The following is a 23,001-nucleotide window of genomic DNA, read 5'->3' as shown; positions in this document are numbered from 1 at the left end:
GGAGGATAACTAATGAGATATTAGCTCCCCTAATTCCCACCATGGCAATTTCTATGGATGAGGAAGTGGAGTCCGCGGTACGGAGGTTTGAAAACGCCACCTTTGCTGCCTTAGATGAGCTAGCACCTGCCTCCCTACGCTACACAGCCAGAAAAAGGCCGTCGGCCCCCTGGTACTCTGAGTCGTTAAGACTATTAAGACAAGGCTGTAGAAAGCAGGAACGACTCTGGAGGACTAGTGGGAACACACAGGATGGGGAAATCCATAAAACCCTTCTGAGGGAATATAAGGCTGAGGTCATAAGAGCTAAGCAGGAATACTTCTCAAATCTCACCATGGCTCTTACCTCGCCGAAAGAGCTTTTTAACATCGTGGATTCATTGACCACCTTGAAGACCCCTGACACTGTTACCTGCACGGAACAGCTGTGCGACAATATCGCCCAATATTTTCATGTCAAAATTGCTGATATTGTTTCGGCCCTAGAGCTTCAAAGGGCCTCAACATCTTTTCCCACTTCTCAGGTCCCTCCCCTCCCAGGGTTTGTTAGACCTGCCAATTCGATCTTGCTGTCTAGCTTTCCCCCTCTTTCCTTACAGGAATTGGATGTCCTTTTGGCCAAGACCAGGTCCGGTTCACCTCTTGACCCCTGTCCTCTCTATCTCCTTAAACAATGTAAGGACATTCTCCTGCCCCCTCTACTCCAGATCATGAACAGGGCTATGAGGGATGGCATTTTTCCTTCCCAATGGAAGAAAGCGGTGGTGAAGCCGCTCTTGAAAAAGCCGTCCCTGGACCCGGAGGAGCTTAAAAACTTTCGCCCCATTTTGTTGCTTCCAGCCCCAGCAAAGATGCTGGAAATCCATCTTAACCAGCATCTTTCATCCTTTCTGGAAACCTCTGGTCTTTTGGATCATTCGCAGCACGGATTTCGAAAGGGTCACAGCACAGAATCGGTCCTGACTGTGGTGCTCGATAACATCCGCACCACAGTCGATAAGGGTGTGAGTACTTTGCTGATCCTGCTAGATCTCACAGCTGCGTTTGACACCCTGTCTCCCTTCGTCCTAACATCTCGACTGAGGGAGATAGGGGTGGAGGGGCCTGCTCTTAGTTTGTTGGCCTCCTTCTTGGACCAGAGGGAACAGAGAGTGAAGCTGGAGGAGTTCCTATCTCCATCAAGTGGGGGGTCCCACAGGGGTCGGCGTTAAGTCCGACCCTGTTCAACATCTACGTGACCCCCCTGGCCAGGCTTATTAGATCTTTTGGGATGGAGGTAGTTTCCTACGCCGATGACACTCAGATCTTGCTGTCTCTCGCCCAGCCTGTCAGCTCTTCTGCCTCCAAGTTTAGACACTGTATGGAGGCAGTCACGCAATGGATGATTGACAATTCATTGTGGCTAAACGGCGAAAAGACGGAGATCCTTGTGTTCGGCGAGAAGGAAGACATCTGGTCGACGGAATGGTGGTCCGTATCTCTGGGGACTTGCCCGGCTCCAACCCTCGTAGCACGAAACATGGGTCATCAAGTCAAGAGGACCATCTCCACTTGTTGGGGCATTATTAAAATCTTGCGGAAAATTAAGCATTACCTGCCTGTGCAAGCCCGGAAACAAACTGTGGTAGCACTGATAGCATCTCGGCTTGATTATTGTAATGCCCTATACGCCGGAGTTAATAAATGCCTGTTGCAAAGACTTCAATCGTGGAGAGGTGTGGCTCACTGGTTAGAGGCGGCAGACCTGTAAGCAGAGAATGGCCCGGGACCAGGGTTCAATTCCCGACGCGGCAGGGTCTTGGACCAGGGTCAACGGACTTGATACTTCTCGCCTCAGTGCCTACTCTAACCAGGGAACACACTCGGTAACTCTGGGCATTAAGCTTGCCTCATCTCTACAACGGCCCCCCACAGACGCCGGGGATGCCTGGTTTCACCCTGGAGATACCCAGAAAGGGAGGATCTCACAGGGAAAACCAGGACGGGTTCCCCAGCGGTCTACAGCGCCAGGACACTCGGGTAGAGTAACAGTGCGCTTTACAAGTATCCCAAAAAAAAAAAAAAAAATCTGTGCAAAATGCAGCGGCGAAGTTTGTACTTGACCTACCTAGGAGGTCGTCAGCAACTTTCGCCAGGAAATCCTTACACTGGCTTCCAATTGATGCCAGGTTTTCCTTCAAAGTGCTTTGTTTGGTTTTCGGAGCCCTGAACAGGAAAGAGACTGGAGGAGTAAAAGATCTTTTGATTCCCTATGTCCCCGCCAGGAACCTCCGCTCCTCAATGAAGCTCCTCCTATCAGTTCCCCGAGTTCGAAGAGCCAAGTGGGGAGGCAGAGCCTTTTCCAATCTTGCTCCTAGATGGTGGAATACTGTTCCCCTAGAAATCAGGATTCTGCCCTCAATACAAACTTTTAGATAGGCCCTGAAGACATGGCTCTTTGTTAAAGCTTACCCCTAGTTCTTTGGTTTTGCCTTTATGATTCTTTTGTAGGCGCCTTTACGCCTCCGGGCAAAGTCGCGCGGTATAAGTTTTATTTCATTTCATTTCATTTCTTCCAAGTGCAGATGTTGCGCACTTTCTTAGCCTCTTATCCTTTGTTTTAAAGCTCTCTGTCACTTTGTTGTTTAGCAGCGATATACCGACAATTCTAACATAAAAAACACCTAAAAATAAAATATTCAGAATTCTAAAGCCATACTAATATTTATATTTGAATTTGACATGCGTAATTGGTCTGTCGACAGTTCCAGGTGCACAGAAAAGAAGTTAAAAACGTGTCGAGAATGGGTGTTTGTTATAAGGAGTGAGTATAGTCTAGCTTAGAGGAAGAAAGGTCGAAGGAAACAGGCGTCCTGACGTTATTGTGAAGCGATTTAAACACAGTGCACCCATTAAAAGAGTCTTAAGCGTGGAGTTCGCTGTTCAGCAGCTTTCATGAGATTAATTCGGTTATGTAACCAGTGGCACAGAATAGCACCAGAATTGTCAGCCCTACGGCCGGAATAAGAGGTTTAGCATTGAGGCCTGGGAGACTATTATTCCTCGCTTTGGGTTGCCATAAACCCGGCGTTTCATAGAGCCCCAGGGCCTGAACCGCGGCCTGCTTTGTGTACGCAGAGGCGGGTGACTGTGCTGGCTGCAACCACCGCAGCCAGCGCCGGGCTTGTTTTTATTCCAGCTTCATAGAAGCTTACTTGTTTGGACATAAACCCTTGAACTTTGTTCCCAGTGAAAGCTTCTTTCACAATTTATCCCTGAGGGTACTGGGTTCAGGCAAAGCTCTTTGTTTCGGGCCCCTTCACCTTCCCGAGCGGTTGAAGACGTGCAGCAGTTTTACAACCGCAATAAAACGACGAGGGGAGAAGACGAAGAAAGGAAGTCTTGAGAACTTGTTCTGTAAAAACATATTGTTGTAATGTTCTTATTGCCGAACCAGCTGGCGCCTTTCTTTTTGGCCGGGGAAAATGAAAACCTTAATCTCCACCATAGCTTGCTTAATCTCCACTACGGCCCCTCGCGGCGGGATGCCTGGCTCTCACCTTGTGGATACCCTGCCGGGGTATCTCACAGGGGAATACCAGGACGGGTTCCCTAAGCAAGCGCCTTGATGCCTTCGGGTGATACGTGCGCTATATAAGTCGCAATACATATAAGTCGCAATACATTTACAATTGGACTGTGCCCTGCGTCACGAAGCGGGTGTTACCAGAGCTGGGACCTCATTGGCTCTAGCTAGCCAATTAGGAGGCAGTGTGTGGAATTCGGGTTAGTTGAATTATGCCCTCTCTAATGACACATTTTTTATTTATTTATTTATTTAATATATTTTTATATAGCGCGGACTTTACCCGAAGGTGTCAGAGCACTGTACAATAGAACCAGTTACGTTACATGAGAGAAATGTTACAAAAATGGAAACAAACAAAACTAGCAGGCCATAGAATAAAAAACAAGGCAGGCAAAAGGAACACAATATTAAACACAGCAAGCACAGAATGTACAAACAAAATATAAATATATAAGACAAATTTACAATGACTAAAGAACTTCCTGGCGGGGTCTGAGAAGGAAGGAATTAGTTCTGAAAGTGTCTTTGGAATAGAAGAGATTTGAGGTCCGCTTTGAAGATCTGGATGGAGGTGATGGCACGGAGCAAAGGAGGAAGTTCCAGATTCTCACCGCGTTACCTGAGAACGATTGAGCCATCAATTTTTCACTTTTGAAGGAGGGGGGCTCAAGCAGAAACTTTTACTCATTCCGAGAAGGTCTTGAGCCTCCAGACAATTTCAGTTTATTCGCCAGATAGCGAGGGGAGGAAGAGTGCAAAGCTTTGTGGGTGATGCACGCCGTTTTGTAAATAGCTCTATCCTTGATGGGAAGCCAACACAGAGAAGACAGGATAGGAGTGATGTGGTCACTTCGTTTGGAGCCTGAAATGAAGCGAGCTGTTGAATGGAGGACGGATTTGAGGGGGAGAGGTGAGATTTGGGAAGGCCAGTCAGAAGAGAGTTACACTAATCTAGTCTAGCGAGAACTAGCGATTGGACCAAGGTTTTTAGGTCATTCTCAGGGAAGAATCGACAAATCCCCCATAAAAGGCGCAGCTGATAACGTGCCCTTTTGGCAATGGAGTTGATGTGTGAGATTAGGTTGAGTCTTTTGTCAAATATGACACCTAGGGATTTAGCTCAGTCAACAATGACGGGTTTACTGTTGAGTAAATTCAACTGATCCACCCAGGATTGAACAGGAGGCGGGGAGAGAGAGCTAGATATGAGGAGGAATTCCGTTTTGGAGGGATTGAGAATGAGTTGGTGAACTAACATCCAGTTGTGAATAGAGTTGAGAGTAGAGTTGAGTAGTGAGAGATCATGAGAGGAAGACACCTTGAGGTAATTTGGGTGTCATCAGCATAGAGATGGTAGAGGATTCCAGATTTGCTTAGGAGGTTCCCTAGTGGTTCCAGCTAGAGATTAAACAGAGTGGGAGCAAGGATAGAACCTTGAGGGACGCCTTGACCAACCACCAGTGGAGACGAGAGACTGTTTGCAGTCTTGATCATTTGGGATCTGTCCGAGAGGAATGAGGCAAGCCATTTGAGTACAGTGCCTTCCACACCCATTCTCTGTTGAAGAGTGTTAACGAGGGTGTTGTGATTAACAGTGTCAAAGGCTGCAGAGAGGTCAAGAAGAATCAGAAGACACGATTGCTTTGGAATGGAGCAACCTTGTCGATTTCGACTGCAAGGATTGAGAGGCAATGGGGAGTGAGATCGTTGACATCCGTATTGGGGTCTAGACTAGGAAGGGAACGCATTGCAGAATCACATTGAGTCCCAAGATCAATGTTTTTTGTTTTGCGGAACCAAGTAGGGGCTCTTTTAGGTTGGCCGAGAGTTATAATGTGCGAGAGGTGAAAACGGAAGGGAATGAGGAAATGGTCTGAGCAGTCTACACGGATGGGGAGAGCAGTGGTAAGCTGGTCTGATTTAAAAATGACAAGGTCCAGAATTGAGCCCTTGGCTTGTGTAATTTCCGAGCAGTGTTGGACAAGATCGTTAGCTGTAAGAAAGGTTGCAAGCTTGTTGGCAACCGAGTCTTCCACGGAGCCCCAGTGGAGATTAAAATCACCTAGGAAGATCTGTTTGTCACTTTGTGTATATTGGTCACTAATGTTGGTCACTAATGTGGTCGATGAGTTCCTCCATGAAGGAAGAGCAATTACCAGGAGGGTGGTAGATGGCATGGAACCTGAAGGGTGAGCCATGATGAACTTGGAGTTCAAGGGAAAGACATTCAAAAGTGCGAAAGAGGAAGGTGGGAAAGGCTTTGATTTGAAGGGAGTTTCTGAAGATAATCGCAACACCTCCCACTATCTTGTCCGTTCTGTCGTTTCTGAGGATAGAATAGTCAGTAGGAATCAAAAGATCAAATGAAGTGTGAGAGGAGTCATTAAACCAGGTCTCAGTGAGAAAGATCATGTCGAGATTGTGGGAGGCTGGTAAGTTCTGACAGAAGAGATGGTCTGAATGGTAAATTGAGTAGAATTGTTAGGAGAGGCGAGGGGAGGGGAATTGACGTTGGTAGTCTTGTAGCTAGCCAGTAAGTTGGTGATGTCTGTGGAGAACAGACTGCGGTTGGCTTTATTGGGGCGTGGGAGCAAGGAACTCCTCTGGAGTTAATAAGTTTTATATAGACTACAGAAACCTGCACTTTAATGATACAAAAGCATGTACATCTTGTTTTTATATAGTTCAGATCTTGCAGAATATTTTCTTTCCAGAGAATAATCAATTATATCTAATTTGTTAATGAACGTGTGTAAATTGTCGATCAAATGTATTTGTACACTATTTGGTACGTACTTGTGACGATTTTTAAATATATTTTACAAGGATTTTTCCCAAATAAACATCTTGTGAATGATTACGGAAAAACACGACTATATTATTTCCTGTTTGCACAGCGTAATGATTTGTGCCTTACTTCTCCGAGATGTCACGTTGTGAAGTACACACTATGTCCCTGTGGGACGCGATTCTCCCATGTCCACAGTCAGGAGACTAAACACCACTTCCTGCCCGGGGATTGAACAGTAAGTGTGGGGAAGAGAAGGATGGCATTCTAGTCTAGGGCAGAATCTGATAGTGTGAACAGTTGGCATCAAGGCAAATTCTGGGCAGTTGCTGTTAAAATGTAGGACAAAGGATCAAAATTCAGAATAAAAATTATGGGAAAGCATACATTTCATGGACACATCCAAGAAGGTCAAGCAGTAATAAAAAAAGTTACTACATTTGCGGCCCACATAAGTAGAAGTTAAAATTCTTTATAATATATAGGGTCTACATGCTTTCTTTCAAAGAAGGTTCATCTGCAGTCCAAATAAACCTCAATAAAGAATATCATAACGTTTTCCTTTAAGAAAAATCCTTCCCTCCCATGCCCACACACATATTAGCAGCCAAACAAGCCTTCACCTGTTTAGGATGCATTTTCTAAAATGCAGACAACGCACTTGAGTCTGATTTATTTAACCTAATCAGTAGTGGCAAAGTGATCAAAGAAAAGTCTGGTGCACCTTGACTCCTGTCAGTGTCTCTAGATCTACAAATAAATTGTGTCTACTGCCTCTGCAACCATAGTCAGTAAAGTTTGGTTTACACCAATCTAACAAGGCCAAATGCCCTTCTGTTACTGTGTGGACTAAGGGCACAGTGCAGGTAGTGGTAACTTCTATTAGTTATCTTTAAAATATTGTTCAACAAAGCTACACCACTGTTACTGTCCCATACACTTTGAAACCTAATTGGGTCACAATAACCTAAACTAAATATTTTGAAAATATAACTAGATTTACTGAAGACGTATGGCGCAAGGAGGCGGAGGCCGAGCTACGCAGTGATTTGGCGAGCCAGCGGGTCAGCAGAGTTGCCGCATACCCCTAGACAACACCGAGCCACAGCGGAGTTGTTGGTTTAATGGGCTGCCACCACTGCTGCCCGCTGCTGCCACTGCCGAGCCGCACCTCTAGACTTCAGGAGACACGGGTGCAGCCGTAAGTGCTGCCTCATTTAGTTGGTGGCGCTATAGAGAGGCGCCAGGTGTCCTGCGGAGGTAGCTTGGTTAGATCCAGGTGCAGCCTGCAGTCCAGCCTGGTGGCCCACTCGCACAGCCCCTACACAGCCCAAGGAGCACAAGGATAACAAGGGGCACATCATCCTTTGCCCCCACCATTGCCTCCATCATTCTACCACTTCACCATCCCTGTATGGCCCCTCACCAGCACCCCATCAACACCCCACTTCCCCACACACAAGGCACTAGGCAGGGTGACACAGATCGGAACCAGGCGGACCAGGGGATCCAGGAGGTACATAGCTGGGGAGGGAGGGGCTGGGATGGGCTGAGGAGATGGGGGCTAGGACGGAAGGCATGCTCAGTGTTCAGTCTCAGCCCAAGGGACCCTGGGGCCAGGGACCAAGCCTCTCAAGGAAAGACCAACAGGAGAGATCGCCAGAGCCTTAATACGCTCATTAATCCTGGTAAGCTCCAGTAAGTGCCACAACAACACGTCTGTAAGATGCCTCATCAAAGCTGACCTGATCTGACCCATCCACAGAGGGTCTCAGGACTCGGGAGCGAGCAGAGCAGAGTAAAGGGAGAATCATAGGGACACAGGATTTCAGACACAAGGTTTGTGGGCATCAGACCTCCCCCAAATGGCACCAGAGAACGTGAAGAGCGACAGAGCAGCAGAAAAAAATAGCGCTGAGGAGGAGTCCCTGGCAAAAGAGGCAGAGTCACCCAATATCAGCCACCGCCCCAAGAAACCAGGGGGCCAAAGTAGGTACAGTGCACACAGTCGCCATCAAGCCCAAGGCTAAGCCCCGACTGCAAGAGAGGAGTATGGTTCAAAAACACACTCTAAGACCCAGAAGTGCAAGGGCCAACACCGCAGACTCAATGGAGCCCAAGCACCAGAAGATCCAGTCAGACTCGGATGAAGATGCAAACCAGGACGTAAACCAGGAGAGACAACCCAACACTACGACTCCCTGCTCCCTAGAGGCTTCAGTCGACCCTCAAAGCTTCCCAGCAGAAAATCACCAGTTTGCCCACAAAAAAAGGATTATAGATTTTTTCCAATGCTATGGAAACCAAGTTTAGCCAGGAATCCAAGGAGCATAAAGGCAGGCCTGCAGAAGACACCACCTCTCCTACTATTTTAATTCTGGCTACACAAGCCGTCCTGGCACTGCCACCCGGTCCAATTTTAGCACTAGCACTGGAACAAACGGACCCTACGATGGATGGCTCATTGGCCATCGAAGTAGTAGACATCCCCACTCACTGGAGCAATACTCAAGCATACCATCCCATGCAGGGCTAACAGCTCCGATATCCAACCGCCAGCTGGCAACTCCAAGAGACTGGCTGCTACTGATCACCCCCCGGGACCCACAGAAACATCACTAGTAGTACCCATAGCCCACCCAGTTAATGCGAACAGAAGCTGTACACTGGATACTTTTGGGTTAACGGGCCCAACAGCCCGTCAGCCACACGTGCCGATCCAACTATACTTGGGACCCATAGACTACAGCAGCAGCCTAAACACAACATTCCAATTGCCTAAAATTAAGGCGACCCAGCAGCCCCGGCCTAAAGCAAAGTCAGAACCTCCAATGTGCGGAAGCCCAGAACTGGGCCCTACAGGCGAGTGTGTTAATGTTCACCAGACATCAGTGTGGAAAGGAGTGAGTGCAACTAATGCACAAAAGTGAAACATTTTACGATTAAATTCAGGAGCTCCCAGTCCAATCCATCAGCCACACGCTCCAGGCTCCTCTTTATCTGCCTCAAGCCCCCTTAAACAAGCAGACTTAGAAGCAGGCTTCGAAAGCCCATACAAACTAACTTCGGGAACCAACGGCCCTCCAACAAGGTCAGACGCTACAGTCAAAGACCACCACACCATTTCATTTAACTTAATACCTACGATTTCACAAGTAAGTGATGTATGGACCTCCTTGTATGATACATGCTATGTCTGCGACACTATCCTACCACTTAGACAAGTTAGAAGCCTAAGTGTACATACTTGGCTCTCTAGCAACTTATCACCAGCATAGACCGTAAGCTAGATCCTTTGATCAAACTGATAAAGCGAGCACAAACTGCGGCGGAATCGGTCCCCTCCCCACTGTAACAGGAGGTGACTATCTGTGCTCTCTGATTATAAACAAACTGGTCTCTCTACCACACGCTATGGAAACCCTACTGCAAGATCTGAAACTGCAATTCTCTGCCACCAATGTTGCAGAAAAGAGCTACACCTCACTGTCTTGTCTCGAGGACTCGGAAAAAGTGCAAGAAGCTTCAAAACATTCCCTGACGGCTGCTAAACAGACCATGATAGTAATTTGCGCTCAAGACTGAGGTGGAGTAATAGGCGTTCTAGTCCAGGCGACCCAACCATAGCTGCACTCTTACTCTACAGACCTTCCCCAATCATCAAACCTCGTACAGCCGATCAGACTAAGTAAACGCTCCCGCACACGACTAAGGAAGTAAAGGAACAAAACTCAAAAAGCGCCCCTATCAGCAAAACAGAAAAGGCTGTACTCTATTTTCACCAAATCAAAACCAGCTCAAGGACCTCAATGCCGAGATGAACCAATAAATACAACAGATTCGTCCTCAACTCTCCAAAGGTTAGACCAGCCTGCACTGAACCATCAAGCTGAACAATTAAATCAAGCAGAGGTGGCAGTCCATGGAAATTATCAACTATCAACACTGGACCACAAGCACTGAAGAGTCAAACTACACTCAAGGCCACAGTAATGCACTCTCACTTGCCTATGCCAATTACGACCCACACAGATCGACTAACCAACTCAAATCTCGACCCAAAACAACTGCTTAACATTAACATGACCAGGCGGAAACCTGGAACCAATTCAAGTACAAATCTCGAATATCACAATGGGGCATGCCGCAGCAATACAAACAAGCATTTGCAATGCAATGGGCCTCGCCTTTCGGGCCTTATACGTTTTTAGCTTTAAAACATAATATCCTGAGTAAAGCAGTTTTCAACCAACTGTCTTCACTCCTCTCCAACAAAATGACATGACTCCACCACTAGCAAGAGCAAATGCAAAAAGAAACTACAGGAAATGATTAAGGCACTCGGCAACTTCCCCGAAACACAAAGTATATTATTTCCATAAAACCCATGAAAACAACTCATAGAAGGACAATTAAATAAATCAAATGTGACGAGCAAGACAAAAGGTGGATCGAGCTCTAAATACTATAAACACAAAAATATGAAACAATTCTGTACTTTGAGCAGCAAATGAACATCATCTTACAAATAAGCAACTGATGTCTTCATCCCATTCACCACCTAGGATACACATCTAAAACACTTTGAGCACATTAGCTTCTCCATGTCTACCTCCAACATTTATCAAACAAGGCAATCTCACTTCACATCTAAGGTCTCACATATTACCGGATCCCCAAATAATAAAGTGCCTTTGCATACACAAGGGTGAAATACAGCCTAACTGACGTCGCTCCGGAGCCTGCAGTGAAGCCCGCCCTTCCTCTCCACGACCACAGCGCGGGACATGCGGCATCTGATGGCCCACGCCGCGCCCCCGCTTTCATCCTTCTCTGACAACTACAAACCAATTAAAGGAGCCGGGTGACAGGCCGTGCGCTAAACACCGCCCAGCAGCACTGTTCAGCGGCTCTCATCTGCCCCCTTTATCAAAGCTGTCACTTCTCCCATCGCCAGAAATTGGTAATAAAAAAGAAATTTGATTTGCTTCTAATAGGTGTCAAGATAAAATCAATGGCCCGTCTGAAATCTGGGTAATTTCAAACCTGCAGGTTTTCTGCCACAACGTGATTCACACAAAAAATGGGAAAGGAAGAAACACCAGGAGGCGCACACTTCCGCCAGTAAATGGAAAGCTTTGGGAGGCAAACAATGCGCAATGAATGTAGGAGCAGAGAAAACTGCAAAAGCGCAAATGTAGATTTGTTTTTAGATCTCACAAGCACAAAATATATTGCCAAAACAACTCCTTTACTCAGACAAGTTAGAACTTAGACCACAACCCGGAAACGCATTTGACAACATGAAAAAAAACAAGCGCCCGCGCCAAGCGCTAAAAGTGGGAGGGTTGAGGGGAGTGCGGCCGACAGCACACAAAGCGTTTCCCTTGCGGGAGCGAGCCAGAGGCACCATGTGTTTGTAAGTTAATTACAAACATATGGTGTCAAGCTCGCTCCCGCAATGGAATCGCCAAACTTAAAACGCGTTGCCATTGAAGGCAATGGAACGAGTGCACGTTTTTGGGACAAAAACCGAAGCGATAGCTTAAGGTCTTTTTCCTATGCAGCGCATGCGCGCTACGCAGGCGAGACCTAAAAGCGACTCGATAAAATCCACGCACTCTCACATTCAAATGCCTGGCAAGAACAGTGATCCCCACAGTAAGGAATGCTGGGCCTTTATTCAACAACGTGAACATCTGAAGCAAACCCCAGACAGACTGAAATACGGGGACCAAAATCAAACAGCAGATCCCCTGACACAAAGCAAGGGATCTGTGGGCACAATCATCTCCTCTACAGCCTTCCAAGGGACGACTAAGCTAGTTTCTATTCCGTAATATCAATCGAGGGGGACCCATGACATCCTGAATAGGGGCAACCCGATCCTCCTGTTTCAGTCTAAAGAACATAACGTCAGCAGATATTTCTTAAATTAAATTCATAGAACAGCAACAAGCTCAAGAGCCAGAGGCCACCCAGGTCTCCTTTGGGCAGAAAAGATTATGACAAATCTACTAGTCTTTAAAAGCTGGGGCATAAAAATCGAATTAACACGGACCAACGGTTACCCATTAGACTGCCTGTTCCAGCTTCCTTAGCCAACTTACCCAATTTTTAAAAAGCACCCAAGGCTCTCAAAGCCCCAAAATTCCCATGGCTAACACCCGCACCGTTCACCTAGGAACCCGATCATCAAGAAATGAAACCCGGATCAGAGGTCAAGACCGCAGCTGGGCAACGTCATTCCATGCCAGTTGGGGCTGGCTCTCATCTGCCCTTCAAATCAGACCGGGAATCTGACAAACTGTAATAACACTAGATTGGAAACAACCATCCAAGGCAAACTTCACTCTAAGCTGCTGGAACATCCAGGGGCTCCAACAAAAAATTGATAATGACAAACCCCAGACACCTTGGAAGGATTTGGACCTGTTACTCCTGCAAGAAACCTGGGCCCAATCAACAGTTCCCTTAACAGTCTTTGTTAAGTTCCAAAAATAGGCAATACAATACAGTACGTTCAGCTGTCCTAAGGGTAGTCTTTCTATCTACATTTCAAAATCACTGCAATATACAGCGGAAGAAATAAGACTCGAAGCCCCCTGTGTCTAAGCACTTTGCCTCAACATTTTTTTACCATCATAAGGCCCTTCTGCTCCTAATTATCAACATCTACATTAACCCCTGTAAATGAAGGGAAATGGAGATACTGAAAGACCTCACACTAACACTAACTGATCTCAAACTGGAGCACCCATCTGCAAACATTATACTATCTGGTGACTTCAACACAAATCTCTATGGGGGGGGAGGGTTGACCAGCTGCAAGATCAACATCCTGGACACTGAGTACGACAGCCCAATGCAAAATCTTTCCCCAAATCCACGGCGATACACCACTGCAGAAGACTTCGTAAACTAATGCTACGCACTAGGCTTGAGGTTTATTAATGGCTGGTTTCACTGAGACTCTCCACCCGGGTGGACAAGATCAGCGGGCAACACCATCTCTTATATAGACTGTAGTTTGTGCTCAGTTGACCCTTTTAAACACATCAGAAACTTATTCCTAAGCGAACGTTTAGACAGTGACCACTGGCCACACAAAACATCAATTTCAACATAATTCCTTAAAAATTGGAAGCAGCCCCACACACCAGCCTCAGTGTTGGGACAGAAAACTGAAAACGGCTAAAATAGGATAATATAATCTGCCAAGAAATATCGGCACAGATGCAAGACCTCAGAAAGAAGGAATTAACAGAATGCAGCACACCTATTTCACAGTGGACCGACCTCATAGATCAAACCCTGCTGGATTTCCAAGGAACACTACCGACACGCTCTAAAGCACGCGCCCAACCCTCAACCAAATTCAGATTGACATAAAATCTAAATATGCTGAAAAGAAATGTTAACCGTAAATTACGAGTTCTTGTAAACCAACCATCCTCAATCTAAGCCAAACACAGCCTGAGTAAAGCAGGATCACAGTTTAGGCACGCCATCATGTACGCTAGAAGAGAAAACAAGCATTTACAATGCAATGGTCTCGGCATTATTAAAGGAAGAGCTATTGGCATTGCTCATGACTTTTTTTTTTTAAATCATAAATAAATGGCATTGCCATTTACATTGCCAATAGCTTAATCGTTAAATAAATGGCATTGTCATTTACAATGCCAATAGCTTAATCGCTTGCATGACCTATTGCATTTACACCCACACAGCCACACACAGAGCCACACACACACCCAGAGCCACACACACACCCAGTGCCACACACACACCTAGAGCCACACACACACACAGGGGAGCAAGCACAGCCAGGGGGCAGGGAAGCAAGCACAGCCTGGGAACAGGGAAGCAAGCACAGCCAGGGGGCAGGGAAGCAAGCACAGCCAGGGGGCAGGGAAGCAAGCACAGCCAGGGGACAGGGAAGCAAGCACAGCCAGGGGACAGGGAAGCAAGCACAGCCAGGGGGCAGGGAAGCAAGCACAGCCAGGGGAAGCAAGCACAGCCAGGGGGCAGGGAAGCAAGCACAACCAGGGGGCTATGCTTGGGTGTTATGCAGCAAGGGGTTCCAGAACCAGTGTCTTTTTATAAGATGACTGAAGCACAGAAAGGAGGTGTTATCCCCACTAGAAGAGTTTTCCCCAGAAAGGTCTGTGGAAGGTGCACTTCTTGAAATGTGGGATACAGCGATTCTTTTTTCTTTGTAGGATTGCGTGTTTCGAGAACTTTCAGCCAAGGATAACTTCTGAGAACGGTAACTGGGAGGGTTAACATGTATCTAGATATCTCTTTTAATTATAACAAAATTTGTGGCTACATCGAGGCAAAGGGCTGCAAAGGGGGTGGCCCCGTATAAAAAACACACATAACTAATCAGCCCTTTTCATTTAAGGGGCAGATTAGTAAAATCAAACTTTTGCACAAAAATTAGGTGCTTTATATCAACACCGAAATGAGGTAGTCGAGGTTGCATTGTACCGGTGACATTAGGGCTCAGAGGGGAACTTCCTTCATCATGTTTGCAGATTCTGTCCAGTGCAGCCTTAAGCAGGCCAGCTGAGATGTTAAAACCAGAAATATGAGTGCCTGGCAGTACTCCCCATTAGTGCTTATACTGCTGAGGTCACTTGAAAGCAAGTTGGGAGTGGACTTGCTTCCACTAGAATTATGCAATTCATTAATGTTCACACATCTTCAACCACAGACAAAAAAGGAGGTCTACGTAGGAACGAGTTGATAATTTGAAAATATAATTAATTTGCACGGGATGATATGGGAATGTGAAGCAATCACTACTCGTGGTCTATGCAACCAGGATTCACGCTCTGGGTGTGCTGCGCCTGCCTGGACGGAGGAGGGCTGTGGGCAGAAGGAAGGGGGGGCGAGGAGAGACGAAGGAGAGCTGCGGGCAGAGGGAAGGAGGGGGCGAGGAGAGACCAAGGAGAGCTGCGGGCAGAGGGAAGGGGGGGCGAGGAGAGACGAAGGAGAGCTGCGGGCAGAGGGAAGGGGGGCGAGGAGAGACGAAGGAGAGCTGCGGGCAGAGGGAAGGGGGGTGAGGAGAGACGAAGGAGAGCTATTGCTTTACTAAATGGCTACCTACTTAAATTGAGAACATTCGGATCTGTTACGTTTTTTCAGGACATCCACATAATATACCTATATGCAAATAACCTTAATTGGAGTCTTTCACAGAGTCAAAGTGGTAATTGTGTTGTTACAGCTCTCCTGGATCTATTTGGACACCACGGCTTTACATGATTAAACAGAGAGAATGTGTGCTAAAGAAGAGGAAACTCACAGCAGTCTCGATGAGAAATGCGTCAATTCTTGAAACAAAGTGAGTGCCGACGATGAGAATAACCTACTGGTCACAATATACTTCGGTTTATTTTTTTTAGGGCAGGCACAGGGAAGAGGGGGCGAGGAGAGACCAAGGAGAGCTGCGGGCAGAGGGAAGGGGGGGTGAGGAGAGACCAAGGAGAGCTGCTGGCAGAGGGAAGGGGGGCGAGGAGAGACCAAGGAGAGCTGCGGGCAGAGAGAAGGGGGGGCGAGGAGAGACCAAGGAGAGCTGCGGTAAGGGGGGGGCGAGGAGAGACGAAGGAGAGCTGCGGGCAGAGGAAAGGGGGGGCGAGGAGAGACGAAGGAGAGCTATTGCTTTACTAAATGGCTACCTACTTAAATTGAGAACATTCGGATCTGTTACGGTTTTTCAGGACATCCACATAATATACCTATATACAAATAACCTCAATTGGAGTCTTTCACAGAGTCGAAGTGGTAATTGTGTTGTTACAGCTCTCCTGGATCTATTTGGACACCACGGCTTTACATGATTAAACAGAGAGAATGTGTGCTAAAGAAGAGGAAACTCTCAGCAGTCTCGATGAGAAACGCGCCAATTCATGAAACAAAGTGAGTGCAGACGATGAGAATAACCCACTGGTCACAATATACTTAGTTTTTTTTTTAGGGAAGGGGGGGTGAGGAGAGACCAAGGAGAGCTGCGGGAAGGGGGGGTCGAGGAGAGACGAAGGAGAGCTGCGGGCAGAGGGAAGGGGGGGCGAGGAGAGACGAAGGAGAGCTATTGCTTTACTAAATGGCTACCTACTTAAATTGAGAACATTCGGATCAGTTACGGTTTTTCAGGACATCCACATAATATACCTATATACAAATAACCTTAATTGGAGTCTTTCACAGAGTCGAAGTGGTAATTGTGTTGTTACAGCTCTCCTGGATGTATTTGGACACCACGGCTTTACTTGATTAAACAGAGAGAATGTGTGCTAAAGAAGAGGAAACTCTCAGCAGTCTCGATGAGAAACGCGTCAATTCATGAAACAAAGTGAGTGCCGACGATGAGAATAACCTACTGGTCACAATATACTTCGTTTTTTTTTTTAGGGAAGGGGGGCGAGGAGAGACCAAGGAGAGCTGCGGGCAGAGGGAAGGGGGGGCGAGGAGAGACCAAGGAGAGCTGCGGGCAGAGAGAAGGGGGGGCGAGGAGAGACCAAGGAGAGCTGCGGGCAGAGAGAAGGGGGGGCGAGGAGAGACCAAGGAGAGCTGCGGGAAGGGGGGGCGAGGAGAGACCAAGGAGAGCTGCGGGCAGAGAGAAGGGGGGGCGAGGAGAGACAAAGGAGAGCTGCGGGCAGAGAGAAGGGGGGCGAGGAGAGACCAAGGAGAGCTGCGGGAAGGGGGGGCGAGGAGAGACCAAGGAGAGCTGCGGGCAGAGGGAAGGGGGGGGAAGTGAGACAGAAACTCAGGATCAGGCTGGATGCTAATGCCAAGAAATAGATCGGAGAACGAGGTAATGGGTGAGCTGGAAATACGGGAATGGTGTGTCAGTGGGCGATAGAATGGGTATGTGTCTACAAGGAATTGAGCAGCGGTGTTAGGGACAAAATACAGCGGCTTCTTTCGTTTTACCTTGACTGGAAGACGGACGGTGGCGCCCGGAACAGAGGAGATGCCACAGAGGAGCCGCTGTACGGAAGCAGCGGATCACGTAAGACACAGTCAGGTCGGGTACAGTCATCGCGTAAGACACAGTCAGGTCGGGTACAGTCAGGTCAATGTAAGGAGGGCGCTGGCGGGTGTCAAAACTGGAAGTCTGCCTACTTAGAGAACACTGGACACCAAAAGCGAGGAGCAGCAAGGGAACAGGGACATCTGGGGCAAAAGTCGGCAACGGCTAAATGGCGGCCGAAAAGCTCAGAACATTCCTGATTCGGGGGCGTGTTTTGGCGTTTTGAGTGACGGGTGACGTCACAGGGCGAAAGAACACCAAAAACACGCCCCCGAATCCGAAAGAGACTGGCCTTTATTGGAGTGACTCCCTTCTCCTCCAATGGCTGGCCTCCGTTTAGGAAGCAAGCCAATGGAGGAGAGATGGAGGAGAGAGGCGGGTTCAAGCCCCGTACTCAAAGACATTAAATCTCCGACCGGAGACTGCGCAAGAGCAGCCTTTAGGTCCTCGACCTAAAAATGAGGACTTTTGAGTGCAATTGCTAACAGCTAGCAAGAGAAAAACGCAAAACAATTCTGGTCACAAATCAACTGTGCCACAATTGGCTAGCACCTTATAAACTGGATCATATTAGACTCGCAATCTCAAAAAGTTTTAAACTGAACGCCCAGGGGAAGGCTGGAGCAATAGCAGCAGACACCCAGCCTCAAAACTTGTTTTTGGACATGGACTGCCTGAACCTACCAACTTCATGTCGGACTGAATCACCGCAATACTGAATCACCGCAATACGTATTTAAATAATAATATATCTTTTTTTAATAGTACTTAATATTTTTCATCATCTGTTTTTTTTTGTAAAGGTTTTTATTAACCGTACAATAAACATGACTATGACTATGGTCTTCACTGCAGCCACGAGTTTCTTACTCTTCATATCTCTGTTTTTGCCCTGCCGCTGTCTGTTACTGTTGGAGCCCTTAACCACAGACTAACCTTTCGCTCCTTCCGCGGACCTGCCCGCCAGCCTCCCGCTGTCCTGCCGCTCTTTGGTCACCTTGAGCGGCGCAGCCGAGTGGAGACCGGCGAGGGGCGGACCACAACAACCACAAGCCCTTGCAGTGAGCCGCGTCTTCTGCAAGCGCCAGGAGGCGCTTAAAAGTAACATCACCTCCGTCTCGCGGGACGCCGAGCGAAGCCCGGGCAAAGGGCGGGCCCTCTGAGGCCCTCAGAGGACGAAGAGGTTGGGTCGGGTGCACCCCCTTAACAACAATACCTCTACATCAAGTAGGATTCTTAACTTCGTATTCTGATTGTCATCTTGTTGATTGGCTAATATATTAGAATCCCACTAGCTCGGCAGTATACTGCCCTGTGATTATTGGGTCTTGGCAACCCCTGCTATATTTAGAATACCTACATACATACCATCATGTCTACCAGAGGAAGTAGAAGCAAGACAGCTGCGGGAGGGGCATCTGTGATTGGCCCTATTGATAACTTTATAACAAGGACAAATGAGGCAATTGACCTCAGCATTTCACTCCTCGAGCGCAGAGTCTCGCAAGATCTAGAACTTGCTAAGCGTAGGGTTTCGCAGGATCTAATAAATGCTAAACGCTCTTCTCTTGGGAGCATTTTATTAGCAAAAACCCCAGAAAATCACAACAATTTACAAGCAGGCTGTACCCGAGAGATTCGACCTGACCTCCACACCATTCCTAATGAGATCAATCTATCGGCAACCGATCCCTTAATTGACTGTGACACTGACACAAGCAACGACTTAGAAAAGACACCAGAACTAAATATAGATTTCACACCGAAAATAGTTGAGGAAAATAATGTCTTGCATCCAAGAGCTAGGCAAGAGGGCGCCATTCAAAAACAGACGCAGCAAATGACGAAACCCATTCCTTCTGCTGCTAGAAAACGTAATGTAACAAAAGCACAACACAGAAAGGGCATAACCAAACATCTTACTGCCAATGGAACAAACATGCATATAGAGACATTAAATGAAGACATTCAGGGGAACTCTCAGGTGCATGTGGTTAATCCCGACGCATCCACAGCAAATGATCAATTAGTCGAAAGAGTCGGCGATCTTATGGGCATTTTTATGTCACCAATCGAATCTAGGCTGGCCCGTATCGAAAAACAGCTAGAGGAACCTATAGTTTATAATAAAAAAGCTCCTAGCGCTATCCCAATAAATAACATAGGTCCAAAAACACCTACCAGTAAATCCACATCTTCCAAATTAAAAGCTATTCCACTCCCAGACACTGCGACAAAATTAAAATCTGTCGTTTCTGTAAATAAAGAAAGTGCCACAAATAAATCTGTTATAGAAAGCAGTTTTACTCCCAGCACAAACATAAACACCCAGACCACAAACACGAAGGCAGGGAAGACGACAGTAAAGTTCCATGGTGTGACAAAGACATTTAACCATACAAGCGACACATTACCAACCTTCCAAAAACCTCGGGCATCATACGATCCACCGTATAATTCAAGGCAGATCCCTCCACGAATTAATTTGCCTCCTGAATGTGGTGCTTATGTGCTGGTTCTGGTTAACGTCCCGATACTTAGGCATGATCAAGAGGAAACTTCTTCCTCTTTGAAAAATAAGATCTTGCACTGGCTGATAGCAAACTGTAACTTCCCGATGGAATGTTCGGGAGAAATCAATCATGCCCAGAGAGTAGGATGGATAGGCCCCTTGAAGAAAAAATTTGAGGGGGACTGTATAACCGTCAACTTCAAGAACCCGCAATGGGCCGAAAAAACTTTGGCTAGGGCCCCCTCTCCCTCCGTATGGGAATTCAACACCACTCTTCTCCCGTTGGGCTATTTTTACAGACATCTGATTACAATCCATCCTAACATGGGATCCAACCCAGTTACTCCTTTCTTTGACCAACACCAGACGATTGAAAGCAATTCCCCTTTCTTACACCAGTATCCCAAATTCACTTATCCGAATGTTCCTGTACAACGACATCAAGCTCAAATCTATTCACATTTTACAACTCATCCCTATCTGTCCATAATGCCGCATAAAGAGCATAGGGATGCTCGTTGGCGTCAAGTTGCTGCTGCCCCAGGCAACTCTTATAGTATTCCAACCCAAAATAGATTTAGTGCATTTGTGGTATATAAATAAATAATACCGGATCTAGGTTTGACTAGGCATAGCAATAACAGATAGCTCAATAAATAAGAGTCAAGATTCGAGGTAGTAGGAGTTTGCAGGTTTATTACAGCATAAAGGACAGGAACAGGACAACCTGGATGGCAGGGCCCGGCAGCTGCCGGGGCTGGATCTGGGATGAGCGCGCTAGCATTTAATAACAATACACAAGCATATATAGTAAAACAGTTGCATTACAGTACATATGATAGGCGGAGCAGTGGGTGGAGCAAAGGGTGTGACGCGTAGTAGTCGCGAAAGATAAGGGTGAAAGTAGGTGTAACAAGAGGCGTATACATAGACAGGTGATGCAAACGTAGCAGAATATGTCATGAATGGGGCGGAAACACGGAGGGGGCTACCTAAGGAGCCGGGACCTCTAACCTGATGGTGCGCGCAAGCTGGCAATGATGTGTTACTAGGAGAAGCTGGGGGCTACGAACTCTGTGCTAGGAGCAGAGACTGAAGTCTGGAGAGTCATGGCGACATGTACCTAAACAGTATCTAGTATCTGATGTTTAGAGAACATGTTGATATAAACTAGAAGTCAGGAGGGGAAAGGCTAACTTGATTCTAAGACTGGAGCATGCATTATTCTACATGTAGTGCGTGATGAAGAATATTAAATGACCATAAATACAGTATTTCTCTTACATGGAGACGTAGAGGCTAGACAATGACGGAAACTATTGATGCGGTTCAGTAGCTTAAGAATGCAGAGAAGGAGGGCTGGACTGATAACTAGAATCATAACATACTCTTGGCAGACTCAGAGGCAGAGCCAGGCTGAACCGGGCACTGTGAGGCAGGAAGTAAGTGAAGGGTCAGGGATACAGGTGGGGGCTGTATCGCTCCTCAGCGAGGGCTTCAGGAGACAGGAGCTGAATCTGGTGTCCGGGCCCTTTTGAGGCCTAGAAACGGGGACTTTACAATGGAATAACGTGCACACTGAGAAACGTGGCAACGTAACTTTAAATAGGCCTGATATTCGTAGTATTCACGAGAACTGGAAACTGGCATACTAGAGATGGACACAGCTATAATTGCGTCTTTAATCGAACATGGTGAATACATATGCATATCAATCATGCACACATAACATATGATGGATGACACGTAGGGACACAGAACATGGCAAAATTTACTTTTCCACATTCCCTCCTTGTCACTACGTTTCCATCAGGAAACATCAATATTCATGATACCATCTATCATTTCATACAGCATCAATTGTTCGTCTCGAATTTTCTTGGAACGGGATTTAGAACGGGACTTGGGACTAGGAATACAAGAGGTAGCACAAATGCCGCAAATCGCAGGGCCACATTGTATACAGAGGCAGCAACTGAATATGATCGCTACTGCAATACCTAGAAAGGACAATACTTTCCATCCCCAAGCGGAAATTATATTCCAGAACCAACCGGACCATGTCCAGGTGCCTGGGTCTTGGTGTAACAGATGGGCAATTTTATGGAGTCTGGTTATAGCTGAATAAACAGACGGCGCGTTATTTGGAATGAAAATGCAGCAACTAGATCCGATGACTCTACATGCCCCGCCCCTATCGGCCAGTATGACGTCAAGGACGAGACGATTCTGGAGCACGACAAATCTCATAGCAGATTGCTCTTCGGTTAAGTTACCTAGAGCAGAGGCAGTCTCATTTACTACAGCTTCAAGGGTTCTGGTTAACCTACGGATTAGCTTACTGTTCTGGATAGGGCCTATAAAGAAGAAGAAACCTCTATTGAAATCTGTATACTGTTCTAGAGCAGTTTCAGTATAATCGACAATTGGGGACTCAATCTCCCTTCTATGTCTAAGGTGTACTAGATGTGAATTCCTATGATAGTCAGGTGGGGCTAGGAAAACTGGTGGCAGTAGGAAGGCAATGTAACATGTTCCCTCCCAATCAAGGGGCAGACGAACATATGCGGTCTGACCACAAACAAAATAAGAATGACGTGAAGCTTTGAAAATAGATTTCCCACTGTCACTATACTTGATAATAGTAGTACAATCACTATGGCCTACATGTACGGAACCATTATTTCGGACACATAATTCGCCTTTGACTGGTAGTACCGAAATAGCAGGTAAGTCTGGAGTAGTAGCAGACTGAACATTCAGGACCATGAAATTCGAAGAATAATTACCTAAATTGTAAACTTCGTTTTCTAGATCTAACCCTGTTCTGTGGGGAAGACCTTGCTTGTCTGGAAAACATGTACTGTTAAGAAAAGACATATCTGTTGAGGATGACGTTAACGTGGACCATGCTCCACACGAACCATTATGTGAAAATGGATAAGGAAAGAGTGGCAGAACTCCCTTCGGTGTCTGGAAAGGGGGGAGTCGACCACACACCCAACAATTTGTGGCATTGTTGGTCTGGTGTGAATAATGTAACATGCGGACAAAAGAGTTATTACGCATAGCAAGACGATAAGAAAGTT

The sequence above is a fragment of the Lissotriton helveticus genome, chromosome 5_1, assembly GCF_964261635.1.
Source record: "Lissotriton helveticus chromosome 5_1, aLisHel1.1, whole genome shotgun sequence".
Taxonomy (NCBI): domain Eukaryota; kingdom Metazoa; phylum Chordata; class Amphibia; order Caudata; family Salamandridae; genus Lissotriton; species Lissotriton helveticus.
Note: the sequence above shows the minus strand (reverse complement) of the source record.